Source organism: Schistocerca americana, chromosome X, assembly GCF_021461395.2.
Source record: "Schistocerca americana isolate TAMUIC-IGC-003095 chromosome X, iqSchAmer2.1, whole genome shotgun sequence".
Classification (NCBI taxonomy): domain Eukaryota; kingdom Metazoa; phylum Arthropoda; class Insecta; order Orthoptera; family Acrididae; genus Schistocerca; species Schistocerca americana.
Window position 1 is genome coordinate 744,494,047 of NC_060130.1, and position 19,406 is coordinate 744,513,452.

Genomic DNA, 19,406 nt, shown 5'->3' on the forward strand with positions numbered 1-19,406 from the left:
TCAGGATATATGCACCCAAAGTGCGTGAAAATATAATCACATGTCAGTTCTAGTATAATATATTTGCTCAATGAATACCCGTTTATCATCCGCATTTCTTCTTGGTGTAGCAATTTTAATGGCCAGTAGTGTAATTACGCGTGCATGCTGAAAAGTAACGTCTCCAAAATTTTATGTGAAAACTCTAAGATTTTTAAACAGAAAACCTTATTAACATTCTACATCTTTCTTCTTTATGTCTACACATTTACAGGTCCCTGCCGCTAGAGGACTCGGAATTTTGGGGTGTAGCATGGCGGTGGGTAACGTAACAACTTGTATGTCGCTGCTGTAATCGGGTTTCGAATTCGAAGAGTTCGTCCACACATGGAGCAGCCTCTCCTTCAGCATGACAATGCCAGACTACAGATGAGCGCTGCGACATCTGCAACAATCCGACACCTTGGGTTCATTATCATCGATCATGCTCTATAGAGTCTCGACTTGGCCGCAGCCAATTTTCATCTGTTTCCAAAAATTAAAGAACACCATCGAGGACTTCACTTCGATAGTGATGAAGCTATACAAGCATAGGTGAGGTTGTGGCTCCTTCAACGAAGTCAAACATTCTACAGTGACGGTATGGCTCTGAGCACTATGGGACATCTGAGGCCATCAGTCCCCTAGAACTTAGAACTACTTAAACCTAACTAACCTAAGGACATCACACACATCCATGCCCGAGGCAGGATTCGAACCTGCGACCGTAGCGGTCGCGCAGTTCCAGACTGAAGCGCCTAGAACCGCTCGGCCACATCGGCCGGCGTGACGGTATGAAGAAACTGGTATCTCGTTGGGAGAAATATGTTCCTTCACCAGTGTGACTATGTTCAGAAATAAATATGTAGAAATGAAGAATAAAGATGTAGAATATTAATGACGTTAGTTTTATTTAAAAAGCTTTAAGAGTTTTCACACACAAAATTCTGAGGCATTACTTTTCAGCACGCCCTCGTGTATTAAATTCATTACTGCATTAGTTGAATCTTTGGTGCTTTTATTGTATATATGGATCATACTCTTGGTGTGCTGATCAGTTCTAGTAAAAATCAAGTAACTGTTCCTTAAGGCCAGCACATTCAGTCAACGATGGCGTTCAGCGTGTTATATAACTTTCTCTATTCGTGTTCTCTGAGTAGATCAGACGTTAGCTTGCGCCGTCGTTCAGAAATGTTGTCTAAACCAAGATGTCATTTTGTTTCTACCTCCTCTGTCACTATTATTTCTATTTCAAAAACTGGTATTCTGCAGCTTTCTTTTGGGCATTAGTATCAAAATTAACGACAAACTACCCTCCGCTTCTCGTTAAAAAGCTGGAAGTGTTGCTTGATGTGCCTGCGTGTTGTATGAAACGATTCAGTGAATGTAACACACGTAATTCTTCACATCCCATAACTTTGCTCTAAGCAGACATTTCGATGTTGATGAATCAGTTTTCACCAACACAGTAGGCGAGTTCAGTCAGCAGCTTAAGACTTCACATGTTGTAAATTCCTATTGCCCAAGTAAGATATGGTTAGGGACATATATGAACAAGAAGAATGCGTTTTTAACGTCGTCTGATGGTATCAATTAATGGTATTCAACGAATGTTGAAGACCGGGTTTTACAAAACCTGGCAACTTGCTTAGTTCGCGACCTTACCGTACTAATTTCAGCATAGTCCTGAGACTGAGTCTGTGTTTGCTATGGTTGTTTGTATCCGGAGACGCTAGTTTTATCATAGTACTGAGATCTGATGATGGTCTCTTCTGCATGATAAAAGACGGATCCGTTGACGGCAGTATTTTGTGACAGAAACCCATTCAATCACTTGACAGCATAACCACTGGGCAAGAAGTACTGAGCTGCCGCCAAGTCCAAAGAGTACATTGGTTATTTGAGAAAGATTACGGAACAAATAAATACAGTTTTGGTGAGTACCGAAAGATGTTCAACCCAATCCAGTGGCAGTCGCTGCAAGACAGGCGTTCTGCATCACGGTTTGGTTTACTGTTAAAGTTCCGAGAGCGTACACTCCTGAAAGATTCAACCAGTATATTGCTTCCTCCTACGTATATCTCGCGAAAAACCGTGAAGATAGAATCAAAAAGATTCAAACCTACACGGAGGCTTACCAACACTTGTTCTTGGAGCGAATCATTCGGGACTGAAACATGAAAAAGGGGAATTGAAAATAGTACACAAAGTATCCTCCGTAACACACCTTGAGGTGGATTGCCGCTTATAGATGTAGATGTAAAGTGAGCCGTGGGGCCTGCAGCTATTGGCCACACTTAGTTCAATTGTATTCTGGTAGTTCGAGGTCGCTGGTGAATTCTAGCCATTGCCTATGTTGTCAGGCTAGACTTTTCTTCCACGTCGTTCCTCAATGGCTCTGATGTAGAAGTAACAGGATTTCTAACCTCAAGTTGTGGAAATGATGAAATTACACTCCTGGAAATGGAAAAAAGAACACATTGTCACCGGTGTGTCAGACCCACCATACTTGCTCCGGACACTGCGAGAGGGCTGTACAAGCAATGATCACACGCACGGCACAGCAGACACACCAGGAACCGCGGTGTTGGCCGTCGAATGGCGCTAGCTGCGCAGCATTTGTGCACCGCCGCCGTCAGTGTCAGCCAGTTTGCCGTGGCATACGGAGCTCCATCGCAGTTTTTAACACTGGTAGCATGCCGCGACAGCGTGGACGTGAACCGTATGTGCAGTTGACGGACTTTGAGCGAGGGCGTATAGTGGGCATGCGGGAGGCCGGGTGGACGTACCGCCGAATTGCTCAACACGTGGGGCGTGAGGTCTCCACAGTACATCGATGTTGTCGCCAGTGGTCGGCGGAAGGTGCACGTGCCCGTCGACCTGGGACCGGACCACAGCGACGCACGGATGCACTCCAAGACCGTAGGATCCTACGCAGTGCCGTAGGGGACCGCACCGCCACTTCCCAGCAAATTAGGGACACTGTTGCTCCTGGGGTATCGGCGAGGACCATTCGCAACCGTCTCCATGAAGCTGGGCTACAGTCCCGCACACCGTTAGGCCGTCTTCCGCTCACGCCCCAACATCGTGCAGCCCGCCTCCAGTGGTGTCGCGACAGGCGTGAATGGAGGGACGAATGGAGACGTGTCGTCTTCAGCGATGAGAGTCACTTCTGCCTTGGTGCCAATGATGGTCGTATGCGTGTTTGGCGCCGTGCAGGTGAGCGCCACAATCAGGACTGCATACGACCGAGGCACACAGGGCCAACACCCGGCACCATGGTGTGGGGAGCGATCTCCTACACTGGCCGTACACCACTGGTGATCGTCGAGGGGACACTGAATAGTGCACGGTACATCCAAACCGTCATCGAACCCATCGTTCTACCATTCCTAGACCGGCAAGGGAACTTGCTGTTCCAACAGGACAATGCACGTCCGCATGTATCCCGTGCCACCCAACGTGCTCTAGAAGGTGTAAGTCAACTACCCTGGCCAGCAAGATCTCCGGATCTGTCCCCCATTGAGCATGTTTGGGACTGGATGAAGCGTCGTCTCACGCGGTCTGCACGTCCAACACGAACGCTGGTCCAACTGAGGCGCCAGGTGGAAATGGCATGGCAAGCCGTTCCACAGGACTCCATCCAGCATCTGTACGATCGTCTCCATGGGAGAATAGCAGCCTGCATTGCTGCGAAAGGTGGATATACAGTGTACTAGTGCCGACATTGTGCATGGTCTGTTGCCTGTGTCTATGTGCCTGTGGTTCTGTCAGTGTGATCATGTGATGTATCTGACCCCAGGAATGTGTCAATAAAGTTTCCCCTTCCTGGGACAATGAATTCACGGTGTTCTTATTTCAATTTCCAGGAGTGTATTTTACTCGCTGCTGGCACGCCAGTCACAGTTTCTACTCACTGGCACAGTATCTAGAAAAAATGCAGTTGAATGTCTGTGGGCATTTCTCTGACCAGTCGTTTTTATGAACTTGTCCACCTGTTTCAGAACTTCGGCAGTGATATATGATGTCAATGGTAAGTTTTTCACTGCTTTCCAGAGTTCAATATGTAATTGAAAACAGGCTGCCTTAGCTTTATAAATGGTTGAGTCCTGTCCCAAGGTTTGCGGGGACAGGTCATCAGCGATTGCATGTTTCCGTGTTGATTTGTGGTAGTAGGCGTTTAGAAGAAAAGACCATCGCTAGGGCCTTTGCGCTACTTCTTCATTTTATTTTCTCTCTTGGACTAAATAGTCTCAGAAGTGGCTTGGGAATCGTGACGAAATGGAACTTGTGCCATGTAGATAAATAAGTGTGGTGTACGCTGTTTCTTATGTTTCTTTTTCAATCTGAATATAATGCCTGTGAGCTGTCTCTGAAGCTAAGGAAATAGGTTGTTCGGGACTGTCTGGATTTCTCTGTCTAGGCACTCCGTCTTCAGGCCACGAGTGGCCTACCGGGACCATCCGACCGCCGTGTCATCCTCAGAGGAGGATGCAGATAGGACGGGTCAGCACACCGCTCTCCCGGTCGTTATGATGGTATTCTTGACCGAAGCCGCTACTATCCTGTCGAGTAGCTCCTCAATTGGCATCACGAGGGTGAGTGCACCCCGAAAAATGGCAACAGCGCATGGCGGCAGGATGGTCACCCATCCAAGTGCTGGCCACGCCCAACAGCACTTAACTTCGGTGATCTCACGGGAACCAGTGTATCCACTGCGGCAAGGCCGTTGCCATTTCTCTGTCTAGGACTGCACATAATCTATGTCACCTGTTACCATCAGTGTTTTGACAGGAGAGTAGTAAATCGGGCAACATGCTAAGCATAACTTTTGCTTCATTATATGTAACACTTGCAACTTGTATCAAACCATGAGAAGTAGGCGCCCTTGCGACATAGTTTCTTGAAGGAACACATTACGCCTGCTGCCTGAAGGATGAACTGTGTGTAGTAGTTAACTTTCCCAAGGAATTCTTCCAATTTGCGTGAGGTTATGTGAATCAGGAATTTCGTCAGCCGCAGCTAGTAGCCATTCTAAGGGTGCTATATACACTCCTGGAAATTGAAATAAGAACACCGTGAATTCATTGTCCCAGGAAGGGGAAACTTTATTGACACATTCCTGGGGTCAGATACATCAGATGATCACACTGACAGAACCACAGGCACATAGAAACAGGCAACAGACCATGCACAATGTCGGCACTAGTACAGTGTATATCCACCTTTCGCAGCAATGCAGGCTGCTATTCTCCCATGGAGACGATCGTAGAGATGCTGGATGTAGTCCTGTGGAACGGCTTGTCATGCCATTTCCACCTGGCGCCTCAGTTGGACCAGCGTTCGTGCTGGACGTGCAGACCGCGTGAGACGACGCTTCATCCAGTCCCAAACATGCTCAATGGGGGACAGATCCGGAGATCTTGCTGGCCAGGGTAGTTGACTTACACCTTCTAGAGCATGTTGGGTGGCACGGGATACATGCGGACGTGCATTGTCCTGTTGGAACAGCAAGTTCCCTTGCCGGTCTAGGAATGGTAGAACGATGGGTTCGATGACGGTTTGGATGTACCGTGCACTATTCAGTGTCCCCTCGACGATCACCAGTGGTGTACGGCCAGTGTAGGAGATCGCTCCCCACACCATGATGCCGGGTGTTGGCCCTGTGTGCCTCGGTCGTATGCAGTCCTGATTGTGGCGCTCACCTGCACGGCGCCAAACACGCATACGACCATCATTGGCACCAAGGCAGAAGCGACTCTCATCGCTGAAGACGACACGTCTCCATTCGTCCCTCCATTCACGCCTGTCGCGACACCACTGGAGGCGGGCTGCACGATGTTGGGGCGTGAGCGGAAGACGGCCTAACGGTGTGCGGGACCGTAGCCCAGCTTCATGGAGACGGTTGCGAATGGTCCTCGCCGATACCCCAGGAGCAACAGTGTCCCTAATTTGCTGGGAAGTGGCGGTGCGGTCCCCTACGGCACTGCGTAGGATCCTACGATCTTGGCGTGCATCCGTGCGTCCCAGGTCGACGGGCACGTGCACTTTCCGCCGACCACTGGCGACAACATCGATGTACTGTGGAGACCTCACGCCCCACGTGTTGAGCAATTCGGCGGTACGTCCACCCGGCCTCCCGCATGCCCACTATACGCCCTCGTTCAAAGTCCGTCAGCTGCACATACGGTTCACGTCCACGCTGTCGCGGCATGCTACCAGTGTTAAAGACTGCGATGGAGCTCCGTATGCCACGGCAAACTGGCTGACACTGACGGCGGCGGTGCACAAATGCTGCGCAGCTAGCGCCATTCGACGGCCAACACCGCGGTTCCTGGTGTGTCCGCTGTGCCGTGCGTGTGATCATTGCTTGTACAGCCCTCTCGCAGTGTCCGGAGCAAGTATGGTGGGTCTGACACACCGGTGTCAATGTGTTCTTTTTTCCATTTCCAGGAGTGTATGTTGCACTGAGCCCATGGCCTAGAGCTCCACTTTTGCTTCAAAAGATTTACTACTCTGAGGTAACAAAAGTCATGGGATAGCGACATGCACATATACAGATGGCGGTAGTATGGTGCACACAAGGTGTAAATGAGCATTACATTGGCAGAACTGTCATTGTCCTCAGGTGATTCGTGTGAAAAGGTTTCCGACGTGATTATGACCGCAAGACGGGAATTAACAGACTCTGAACGCGGAATGGCAGTTGGAGCTAGACGCATGGGACATTCCACTTCCGAGATCGTTAGGGAATTTAATATTCCGAAATCTACAGTTCAAACGTGTGCGAGGATGCCAAATTTCAGGCATTACGTCTCACCACGAACAACGCTGTGGCCAACGACCTTCACTTAACGACCGAGAGAAACGGCGTTTGCGTGGAGTTGTCAGTGCAAACAAATCGGTTGGAACATAAACGATTTGAAAACTGTGACCTTGTGAGATGAGTCCCGATTTCAGTTGGTAAGAGCCGATGGTAGGGTTCGAGTGTGGCTTAGAGCCTGCGAAGCCATGGACCCAAGTCATCAAGGCACGGTGCAAGCTGGTGATGGCCCCATAATGGCGTGGGCTGTGTTTATGTGGAATTGACTGGGTCCTCTGGTCCAACTGTGCCGATCATTGATTGGATACGCTAATGTTCGTCTACTTGGAGACCGTCTGCAGCCATTCATGGAATTCATGTTCGCAAACAACGATGGAATTTTTATGGATGTCAATGAGCCATGGCAACGGGTCACAGTTGTTCGCGACTGGTTTGAAGAATATTCTGGATAATTCGTGCGAATGATTTGGCCACCCATATCGCCCGACAAGGATCCCACCAAACATTTATGGGACATAATCGAGAGGTCAGTTCGTGCACAAAATCCTGCGCCGGCAACACTTTCGTAATTGTGGGCGGCTGTAGATGCAGAATGGATCAATATTTCTGTAGGGGCTTCCAGCGACTTGTTGAGTTCATACCACGTCGAGTTGCTGCCCTACACCTGGCAAAACGAGATCCGACGTGATATTAGGAGGTATCCGATGACTTTTGTTACCTCAATGTAAATAAAAGACGCAACTTCTTAAAATTTTCTTCTTTCTGGTATAATAATGTCATTAAGGTCCTAAACGCAACATGAAATGGACCCTGACGGTTGCTCCAAGCAGCTCTTAAATATTGCTAGTGTGTTTGCGTCTCCAAATGGGAGACTGAAACACTTCCACAAGCCAAAACGTTAGTTAATAACTTATATTTTGGAACTCATTGTTTAGAAGCAGCTGTACATGTGTGTTAGTCAAATCTTATGTAGAACATGCTTTTTCTTTTGCTATTTTTGCCAACAATTCTTCTAGTCTGGAAACTGGATATGCATCTACCGCGGAGTGAGTATTTACTGTACACTCGGAAGTTCTACATAACTGAAATTATCCATGCTCGTGTTCGCTAACATCTATTGATGTAGCCAAATTACATAATGTTATGGGCTCTATGATGCCCTAACTTTGTAGGCGATATAGTACCAGTAGAATTACTTAAAACAGTGTCACAGTCCACTACAAATTTGCAACTAGTAACTATGTGAACATTGCAAAAGTAAGATGTTCCCGAACACAGACAGATCTGCTAGTGGTCGCATCCATACATTACCATAATTACTGCTTGACTCTACATACTTATCTATAGGTGGCAGTACTTTTCTGGGTCTACAGACATACTCTGCAAGCCTCCATACGGTTCATGGTAGATGGCATCTTGTAATTGTATTAGTCATTCCCTTTCCTGTTCCACTCGCAAATGGAGTGAGGGGAAAACAATTGTCTATATGCCTAGACACGAGCCCTAATATCTCATCATCTTTTCTTTGCGATCCTTACATTAACTGTGTTTCTGTTAAGAATTCTGCACTCGGAAGTACAATGGTAATATCTAAAGCGGAAAAAGTTGGAGAAAGCAGCGCTTTCATTCTGAGAAAGGTAGTAACTGGTGCGTATTGAGGTAAAATACAAGTAAGCGAGTGAAGCATCACACATGGAAAAATGTAAACTTGATTTTTTTTTTCTTGTGAATTGTTACAGGGAAGAATCCTACAGCTCTAAACATTTATACCTAAGGAGGACTAACATCTTCTTTGATGTTCATTCTTTTAATTACCTTCTTAAAATGTATTCTTATACACATTAATTTAACTGATGAACGATTCAGCTAAACTGCAAATTTTCCATTGCATTTCTCAGCCCAGTTTTGTTCAAATATATCATTACCTATTCAATGTGAAGCAGTTTTATAGTTTCGGGGAAGCCAAACCATTTTTGTAGCTTACCAGCGCTGTTACTCCCGTGGATGTCGGCAGATTTCCTTGTAACAAAACTGTTCACCCCATAATCACTATGAAGAGAGTGCTGCATACGAGGAGGCTGCTGCACGTGCGTGTATCTGCATTACCTGATCAAAAGCATCCGACACCTATTAGTGGTCACTGATACGGCGTGTGTTCACCCTTCATTTTTATAACGGGTTGAACTCTGCTGGGGACACTTTCAGTGAGCTGTCTGAATGTCTCTGGAAGAATGGTAGCCAATTCTTCTTCAAGAGCCGAAACTAGAGAAGCTAGCGATGTTGGACGCTGGCGTCTAGAGCGAAGTCGACATTCTAACTCGTCCCAAAGGTGTTCCATTGGTTCCAGGGGGCACGTCCACGTCTAATCTTCACAGAGAACACGAAAAGAGAAAGAGACTCTGTGCAAACCAGTCTATTTCAGGAATGCTATTTTCCACAAAACGTGGTCACATTGATGCTGTTTCATAGGAGGATGCATTGTCATGCTGATACAAGGAATCATCGGCTACAAAATGTTCCTCTACTGCTGTGCTGTAAAATGTGTTCAATCCTTCTGCATTTAGTGTCTTCTCAAGCTCAATCAGGGGACAACATCATAACAACGAAATAAACCCGAATCCGTAATACCACTCCCTCAGTACTTTACTGTTGGCGCTACACATAATGGAAGATAACATTCGGCAGGCATTCGCGCAGCCCAAACCGTCCCACCAAATTGCCTCACAGTATAATGTGAATCATCACTCCAAATTACTCGTTTCCAGTCATCCATTGTCCAATGGTGTCCTCTTTACACCACCTCAAGCATTGCTTAGTACTGAGTGCACAAATGTGTGGCTTATGAGGATCAGCTCGATCACTGTTGTAAATAATGCAACGAACAAATTAGCGATAGAGTTGAAAACATTTACCGTGATGTCATAAATATGTTTCATTTTAACTACTTCGATACGACTAAACTTTAAGCTTGATATTTCTTTGTTTTCACTTGGAGCAAATAAGAAGAATGAGCTGTTGGGACAACCTAACGGCCGGCCGCTGTGGCCGAACGGTTCTAGGCGATTCCGTCCGGAACCGCGCTGCTGCTACGGTCACAGGTTCGATTCCTGCCTCGGGCATGGATGTGTGTGATGTCCTTAGGTTATTTAGGTTTGAGTAGTTCTAAGTCCACGGAACTGATGACCTCCGATGTTAAGTCCCATAGTGCTTAGAGCCATTTTCGACAACCTAACGAAACGACCTGCAGTACGAACTAGACAAGACCGTCTGCTTGTATCTCGAAAAATTGCACGACGAAGAGCCCGAATACGACAGCAGAAAACCGTTGCAAGTGCTAACGTTTTACAAATTCTGCATATCTTTACTAACCTTTTCGGCCGAGTTGCTGAGCCACTCTTATACTGTGCCAATGTTCTATCAGGGTTTAGCATGTACAGATACTTGTGGCGAAAGAAGCTTTTTCATCAGTAGTATTTGATCGGAAAGTGGAACAGGTACTGGGGGGAGGGGAGGGTAACATTTGCTGATCATTAGACAAAAAAAAAAAAAAAAAATGGCTTTGAGCACTATGGGACTTAACATCTGAGGTCATCAGTGCCCTAGAACTTAGAACTACTTAAACCTAACTAGCCTAAGGGCAACACACACATCCATGCCCGAGGCAGGATTCGAACCTGCGACCGTAGCGGTCGAGCGGTTCGAGACTGAAGCTCCTACAACCGCACGGCCACCACGGCCGACGCGATCACTAGACGGCAAGACATTATTTTCAACTGAATCCCAAGTCTTTCCACGGCGTTTCATGCAGTGATGGCATGACATGTGATTAATGATCCGTCTGCTGGATAAGGATTTGGTCTCGGCGACTACGATAACGCTACTCAAGGGACGTAGGCTCTGTGGTGGCAGCAGAGTTTACTCTACCCCTTTCTTTCGTACATAACAACGAAAAAAGATATGGTACTACAAAAGCCTTCATTATAAACATCGAAGGCACATAGTAATACACTTGACACATTCTTCTGAGGAGTGAAAGGAGTAACTCAATGTGTCCTACTATCATCCATAAATATGAGTTACAAAGTTTAGGTTAAAGTAAATTATAGGCATGCCAACATTAATCTTTCCATTATTTTGTATTGTAGGGGCACAATGTAATTGTCAATACACACATACAAAGCCTCTTTTACAGCAACAGAAGTAGAGAGCTTCAAAATAAGACTGCAAAAAAAATAGCAATAAATAATTACAATATAACACAATTGCGAAAGCAGTTTCCAAGTGTAGTATGAGTTAGCTACTGCTCAGGTACACTTTCAAGCTGCCTTAACTGTAGTCAAGCGGTGGAAAATGGCAGCATGTATGTGTGTAGTATGAAATAACTGACTTGTGAGCCGCCCACTTGAATGAGAATGGCGTTTCAGCGACACGTCTAGGTGTAGTGCCAAGAGAGATCCTGAGACTCCGACCTCATCTGCCTTACAGACAAGTATGAAGTGTCGTAACTAAATGAAAATGAATCTGAGTTAGTGTGACATACTTATTCAGTTGCAAATATTTCAACATGCTGTCTCAGCAGGGCCGGCCACGGCGTGCAAAATTTCACACATGCACTATGTGCTGCGCTCGTGCGGACCGCTATGCTTGGTTCTATGGAGCTACTCGGTACCAGTCCGTGCTTGGTATATCGCGACATTTCATTTAGCAGTGCGAGGCCACGCTTTCTTCCGGCATTTGGTGCGGTATTTTGCGTACGGCACGACTTCCTTCAGTTCCGAAGATTATGGAGTCAACGCTGTTTATCATTCGCTATTTATTCGCAGTAGAATGAGAGTTCATATGTCCAGTGGATATTTGCACAAAAAGACGCAATCTAATGATCTATCGTCCCAGTCTTTAAAAATGAATGGGGACCACAAATGGACGGATGTACCGGCATGAAATGAGAGTTTCTTGTGCAAATGAAACACTAATTTTGAACTGAAAAGTAAAAACATTTTATTCAAAGTACTGAGCATTGCTTTCTATACATTTTGACCACCTTTCTGGTAATTTGTGGACACCACGCCAATAGAAATGTTCGTCTTTTGAAGCAAACCAATCAGACACCTAAATTTCGAATACTTCGTAGGAATCGAAGTGTTCCTCAGCCAATGCGTGTCCCATTGATGAAAACAAATGGTAGTCGGAAGGGGCCAAGTCTGGTGAATACGGCGGGTGGGGTATCAGCTCCCAGCCAAGTGTTTTGATTGCATCCTGAACCAGTTTTGCTTTGTGTGCAAGTGCACTGTCGTGTAAAAAAATTACTTTGCCATGTCTTCTGGCCCATTCTCGTCTTTTTTCGATCAATGCATAGTTCAAATTGATCATTTGTTGTCTGTAGCGATTAATGTTCACAGTTTCACCGGGTTTTAGAAGCTCATGATACACCACACCTTTCTGATCCCACCAAAACACATGACATTGTCTTCTTACCGAATCGATCTGGTTTTGCAGTTGATGTTGATGGTTGTCCTGGATTAACCCATGATTTTTCCCGTTTAACATTCTTAAAATAAATCCATTTTTCATCGCCAGTAACAATTCGATACAAAACTGATTTTCTTTCATGTCTTTGAAGCAAAATTTGACAAATGGTTTTTCGGTTTTCCGTCTGTCTTTCATTCAATTCATGTGGCATCCATTTTCCACACTTTTGGATCTTTCCTATAGCTTACAAACGGTCAGAAATTATTTCTTGTGCAACATTTAGCATTGCTGACGTTTGCTTCTGACTCAAAGTATCATCTTCATCCAATATTGCCTGCAATTCGGCGTCTTCGAACTTTTTTGGTGGTCTTCCACGTTCTTCATTTCTTACATCAAAATCATTATTTCTGAACCGTTGAAACCATCTTTTGCATGTTGATTCTGATAGAGCATGATCATCATATGCCTCGACAAGCATTCGATGCGACTCTGCAGCACTTTTTTCCAAATGAAAACAAAAAATTAATACTTTCCGCAAATCATCACTTTCTGGTACAAAATTCGACATTGTTAACACGATGAAAACATATGATGTCGTTTGTTCCATGACTTGATGTATACTAAATATCTTTGACAGATGTCGTACCAACCAAACAAAAAAAAATTAAGGCTCGTTCACAACAAATGTTCCCTATCGACACATTTGTATCTTAACGCTCATTTCATACTGGTACACCTGGTAACTCTCAAAATCTATTATGCTGCCGCATAGTAGAAGAATACCACAAATTTGTTATGTAATAGCATTATAATACCATGCACAAAGAATTTAATGATTTAGCTGACGATGAAAGACCAAAAAATTACAACGATCGACAGACGATTAGTACAGGATCCATTGTTATTTACGTCAAGAAGGTTCAAATGGCTCTGAGCACTATGGGACTTAACATCTGAGGTCATCAGTCCGCTAGACTTAGAACTACATAAACCTAACCAACCTAAGGACATCACACACATCCATGCCCGAGGCAGGATTCGAACCTGCGACCGTGGCAGCAGCGCGGTTCCGAACTGAAACGCCTAGAACCGCTCGGCCACAGCGGCCGGCGCATCAAGAAGTACCTTATGCTAAATTTGCAGGCGTTAACCACGTGATGAAACTGTCGGTACGAATAGTAAATTTTCTGAAGTCCATCATATTATTACAGTCAGTTGCAACATCTTTTTATGGAACTGAAAGAAGAGTATTAAAACGTTATATATTGCTGGAATAAATGTTAGACAAGAGACCTGCCTGGAACGATTTTTCGATTTAAGACATTCGGTTATGGAGATTCTGAAGGAAGAAGAAAAGCAGGAACCAAAATTAGAGCATCCAGAATGGATTGCAGAGCTGTGGCCTTAAGTGGACTTGGCTGCATACTACCCACAATAAGAGGTTGCAGGGTGAGGATCAACCTATTTCTAATTTGATAGGGATTCATTTAAAAAGAAAATCGCATTTTGAAAGGGGAAATTTCAGACAAAAAATGGTCTTTTTCCCTTAGATTACTGATATTAAAGCACACGCGAATTTTGAAGAAAACATTGTGGCGTTGAAGGAATTACAGGAATATTTTTCTAAATGTTTTGAGAATACTGTCAGTCTGACATCTATTTTTGAGCTGCTTTCGAGACCGTTTGCCTTTCACTTGAAATTACCCCTGTACATATGCAGATGGAACCGATCCATCTGCAATGAGATTTGTGTTTAACACAAATTCTTGTACGATCAAACTGTCCAGGAGCACTGTTTCACTTTAGAGGATTTTCCACGTCTCCGTTATGAGGCTGCAAACATGATACCGTTTTTCGATCAACATATGGGTGTGAAAGGCTTTTTAGATTATTAAACTAATTAAGTCACGATTACATGGCAACCAGAGTAAAAAAAGCCTGCCGATCTTTCTGTGTCAAGTACATATGCTCACAGTTTGTATCAGATATAAATTTTATTATATTTTCATGCACCAAAAATAATTAAATAATACTGAAAAAATTTTGTTCGTGATCTACGTTATGAAATATGAAACCAAGTCGTTTATAAGACGCTCAGTGTTCCTTGCACGATTGCAATTTTCCCCTCTTCTCACTCAGACAATGCGGTGTGATAGTGGAGGAAGAGTACAGAAAGGAGGCAGGACTCCACACGCAAGGGAGAGCATTTTGCACGAGTGAAGAATTCTTTACCGGCGCTACTGTATCAGGAAGAAGCAAATGCTTAATGGAAGAGAGAGATTAATGGTCAGCAGTTCAACTATATGGATAATAAAGACGACACCGAATGAGAGGGAAAACAGGTGTGCCCTGTGTTTAAACACTGACGCCCATTCATCAGGTTAAAGAAGCAATACCAGAACCAAGCGAGAGTACATAGTGCAAACAACTACAGCTTGTAACATACGGCCGGCCGGAGTGGCCGAGCGGTTCTAGGCGCTGCCTGGAACAGCGCGACCGCTACGGTCGCAGGTTCGAATCCTGCCTCGGGCATGGATGTGTGTGATGTCCTTAAGTTAGTTAGGTTTATGTAGTTCTAAGTTCTAGGGGACTGATGACCACAACAGTTAAGTCCCATAGTGCGCAGAGCCATTTGAACCATTTTTTGTAACACATGCCTCTGTCGCCTCGTTTCCGAAGTACGAGAGTGATTCAAATTAAAATCTTAAAAGTTAAGTAAAATTCCTGAGGTTTGACTTGTCACATTAGCAACTGGCAGTAGTTATACTTGTGTTTTGACAAATGACCAACAGTTGGCAGCTTGTTGGATCACAAGAAAGGAAGCTGTCTCAGAGTAAAAATGGCCACCCCTTTGTCGACTAGCATACCATTGGAGCAGCGATTTGCGTTACATTGTTTGAGTAACAAAGCTGTTAAAACTGTAGAAATACCAGGTGATCAACAAGTCAGTATAAATTTGAAAACTGAATAAATCACGGAATAATGTAGACAGAGAGGTACAAATTGACACACTTGCTTGGAATGACATGGGGTTTTATTAGAACCAACAAAATACAAACGTTCAAAAAATGTCCGACAGATGGCGCTTCATCTGATCAGAATAGCAATAATTAGCATAACAAAGTAAGACAAAGCAAAGATGATGTTCTTTACAGGAAATGCTCAATATGTCCACCATCATTCCTCAACAATAGCTGTAGTCGAGGAATAATGTTGTGAACAGCACTGTAAAGCACGTCCGGCGTTATGGTGAGGCATTCGGATGATGTCTTTCAGCATCCCTAGAGATGTCGGTCGATCACGATACACTTGGGACTTCAGGTAACCCCAAAGCCAATAATCGCACGGACTGAGGTCTGGGGACCTGGGAGGCCAAGCATGACGAAAGTGGCGGCTGAGCACACGATCATCACCTACGACGCGCCCAAGAGATTTTTCACGCGTCTAGCAATACTTTCTTTTTTTTTGTTCTAATAAAACCCCATGTCATTCCAAGCTTGTGTGTCAATTTTTACCTCTCTATCTACATTATTCCGTGGTTTATTAAGTTTTCAAATTTATACTGACTTTTTGATCGTCCGGTACATCGATACATAAAACCACAGTACGGTGACTCGCCTGTGTCCGAGCATCAAGAAAACAGATGTAACTTACACTCCTGGTAATTGAAATAAGAACACCGTGAATTCATTGTCCCAGGAAGGGGAAACTTTATTGACACATTCCTGGGGTCAGATACATCACATGATCACACTGACAGAACCACAGGCACATAGACACAGGCAACAGAGCATGCACAATGTCGCCACTAGTACAGTGTATATCCACCTTTTGCAGCAATGCAGGCTGCTATTCTCCCGTGGAGACGATCGTAGAGATGCTGGATGTAGTCCTGTGGAACGGCTTGCCATGCCATTTCCACCTGGCGCCTCAGTTGGACCAGCGTTCGTGCTGGACGTGCAGACCGCGTGAGACGACGCTTCATCCAGTCCCAAACATGCTCAATGGGGGACAGATCCGGAGATCTTGCTGGCCAGGGTAGTTGACTTACACCTTCTAGAGCATGTTGGGTGGCACGGGATACATGCGGACGTGCATTGTCCTGTTGGAACAGCAAGTTCCCTTGCCGGTCTAGGAATGGTAGAACGATGGGTTCGATGACGGTTTGGATGTACCGTGCACTATTCAGTGTCCCCTCGACGATCACCAGTGGTGTACGGCCAGTGTAGGAGATCGCTCCCCACACCATGATGCCGGGTGTTGGCCCTGTGTGCCTCGGTCGTATGCAGTCCTGATTGTGGCGCTCATCTGCAAGGCGCCAATCACGCATACGACCATCATTGGCACCAAGGCAGAAGCGACTCTTATCGCTGAAGACGACACGTCTCCATTTGTCCCTCCATTCACGCCTGTCGCGACACCACTGGAGGCGGGCTGCACGATGTTGGGGCGTGAGCGGAAGACGGCCTAACGGTGTGCGGGACCGTAGCCCAGCTTCATGGAGACGGTTGCGAATGGTCCTCGCCGATACCCCAGGAGCAACAGTGTCCCTAATTTGCTGGGAAGTGGCGGTGCGGTCCCCTACGGCACTGCGTAGGATCCTACGGTCTTGGCGTGCATCCGTGCGTCGCTGCGGTCCGGTCCCAGGTCGACGGGCACGTGCACCTTCCGCCGACCACTGGCGACAACATCGATGTACTGTGGAGACCTCACGCCTCACGTGTTGAGTAATTCGGCGGTACGTCCACCCGGCCTCCCGCATGCCCACTATACGTCCTCGCTCGAAGTCCGTCAACTGCACATAAGGTTCACGTCCACGCTGTCGCGGCGTGCTACCAGTGTTAAAGACTGCGATGGAGCTCCGTATGCCACGGCAAACTGGCTGACACTGACGGCGGCGGTGCACAAATGCTGCGCAGCCAGCGCCATTCGACGGCCAACACCGCGGTTCCTGGTGTGTCCACTGTGCCGTGCGTGTGATCATTGCTTGTACAGCCCTCTCGCAGTGTCCGGAGCAAGTATGGTGGGTCTGACACACCGGTGTCAATGTGTTCTTTTTTCCATTTCCGGGAGTGTATATGGAAGACGCTCCGCATCCGGGCCAGGCATACCGCGTAATGACGAACGATAATATTGTCGCAGTGGAAGTGCTTGTGAAGAAAATTAGCCGTACTGCTGTCAGTGAAATAGCCACTGTTTTCGATCTAGTGTTGTTACAGCATACAATATTGCCCATGACGTGCTGCTGTACAGTGCACAAAAAGTCGCGTGATAGTGATATGCGCATATATACACTCCTGGAAATTGAAATAATAACACCGTGAATTCATTGTCCCAGGAAGGGGAAACTTTATTGACACATTCCTGGGGTCAGATACATCACATGATCACACTGACAGAACCACAGGCACATAGACACAGGCAACAGAGCATGCACAATGTCGGCACTAGTGCAGTGTATATCCACCTTTCGCAGCAATGCAGGCTGCTATTCTCCCATGGAAACGATCGTAGAGATGCTGGATGTAGTCCTGTGGAACGGCTTGCCATGCCATTTCCACCTGGCGCCTCAGTTGGACCAGCGTTCGTGCTGGACGTGCAGACCGCGTGAGACGACGCTTCATCCAGTCCCAAACATGCTCAATGGGGGACAGATCCGGAGATCTTGCTGGCCAGGGTAGTTGACTTACACCTTCTAGAGCACGTTGGGTGGCACGGGATACATGCGGACGTGCATTGTCCTGTTGGAACAGCAAGTTCCCTTGCCGGTCTAGGAATGGTAGAACGATGGGTTCGATGACGGTTTGGATGTACCGTGCACTATTCAGTGTCCCCTCGACGATCACCAGTGGTGTACGGCCAGTGTAGGAGATCGCTCCCCACACCATGATGCCGGGTGTTGGCCCTGTGTGCCTCGGTCGTATGCAGTCCTGATTGTGGCGCTCACCTGCACGGCGCCAAACACGCATACGACCATCATTGGCACCAAGGCAGAAGCGACTCTCATCGCTGAAGACGACACGTCTCCATTCGTCCCTCCATTCACGCCTGTCGCGACACCACTGGAGGCGGGCTGCACGATGTTGGGGCGTGAGCGGAAGACGGCCTAACAGTGAGCGGGACCGTAGCCCAGCTTCATGGAGACGGTTGCGAATGGTCCTCGCCGATACCCCAGGAGCAACAGTGTCCCTAATTTGCTGGGAAGTGGCGGTGCGGTCCCCTACGGCACTGCGTAGGATCCTACGGTCTTGGCGTGCATCCGTGCGTCGCTGCGGTCCGGTCCCAGGTCGACGGGCACGTGCACCTTCCGCCGACCACTGGCGACAACATCGATGTACTGTGGAGACCTCACGCCCCACGTGTTGAGCAATTCGGCGGTACGTCCACCCGGCCTCCCGCATGCCCACTATACGCCCTCGCTCAAAGTCCGTCAACTGCACATACGGTTCACGTCCACGCTGTCGCGGCATGCTACCAGTGTTAAAGACTGCGATGGAGCTCCGTATGCCACGGCAAACTGGCTGACACTGACGGCGGCGGTGCACAAATGCTGCGCAGCTAGCGCCATTCGACGGCCAACACCGCGGTTCCTGGTGTGTCCGCTGTGCCGTGCGTGTGATCATTGCTTGTACAGCCCTCTCGCAGTGTCCGGAGCAAGTATGGTGGGTCTGACACACCGGTGTCAATGTGTTCTTTTTTCCATTTCCAGGAGTGTATATTCAGGTAGTATCATGTACACAGCCGGCCGGGGTAGCCGAGCGGTTCTAGGCGCTACAGTCTGGAACCGCGCGACCGCTACGGTCGCAGGTTCGAATCCTGTGTCGGGCATGGATGTGAGTCATGTCCTTAGGTTAGTTACGTTTAAGTAATTCTAAGTTCTAGGGGACTGATGACCGCTGCAGTTGAGTCCCATAGTGCTCAGACCCATTTGAACCATTTTATCATGTTCACAAGGAATGAAAGAGCAACGCATTGACGGAGCTGTCATTTATACTCAGATAATTCATCTGATAAGATTTCCGCTACTATTATGACGGCACGACAGAAATTAACAGATTTTGAATGCCGAGCGGTAGTTAGTGCTAGACGCATGGGA

General features: G+C 46.7%; 1 pseudogene; it reads right to left on the bottom strand.

Annotated features, from left to right (window-relative positions):
* Positions 1 to 4,635: 4,635 nt before the first annotated feature.
* On the bottom strand, positions 4,636 to 4,752 carry LOC124556952 (annotated as a pseudogene).
* Positions 4,753 to 19,406: the final 14,654 nt, after the last annotated feature.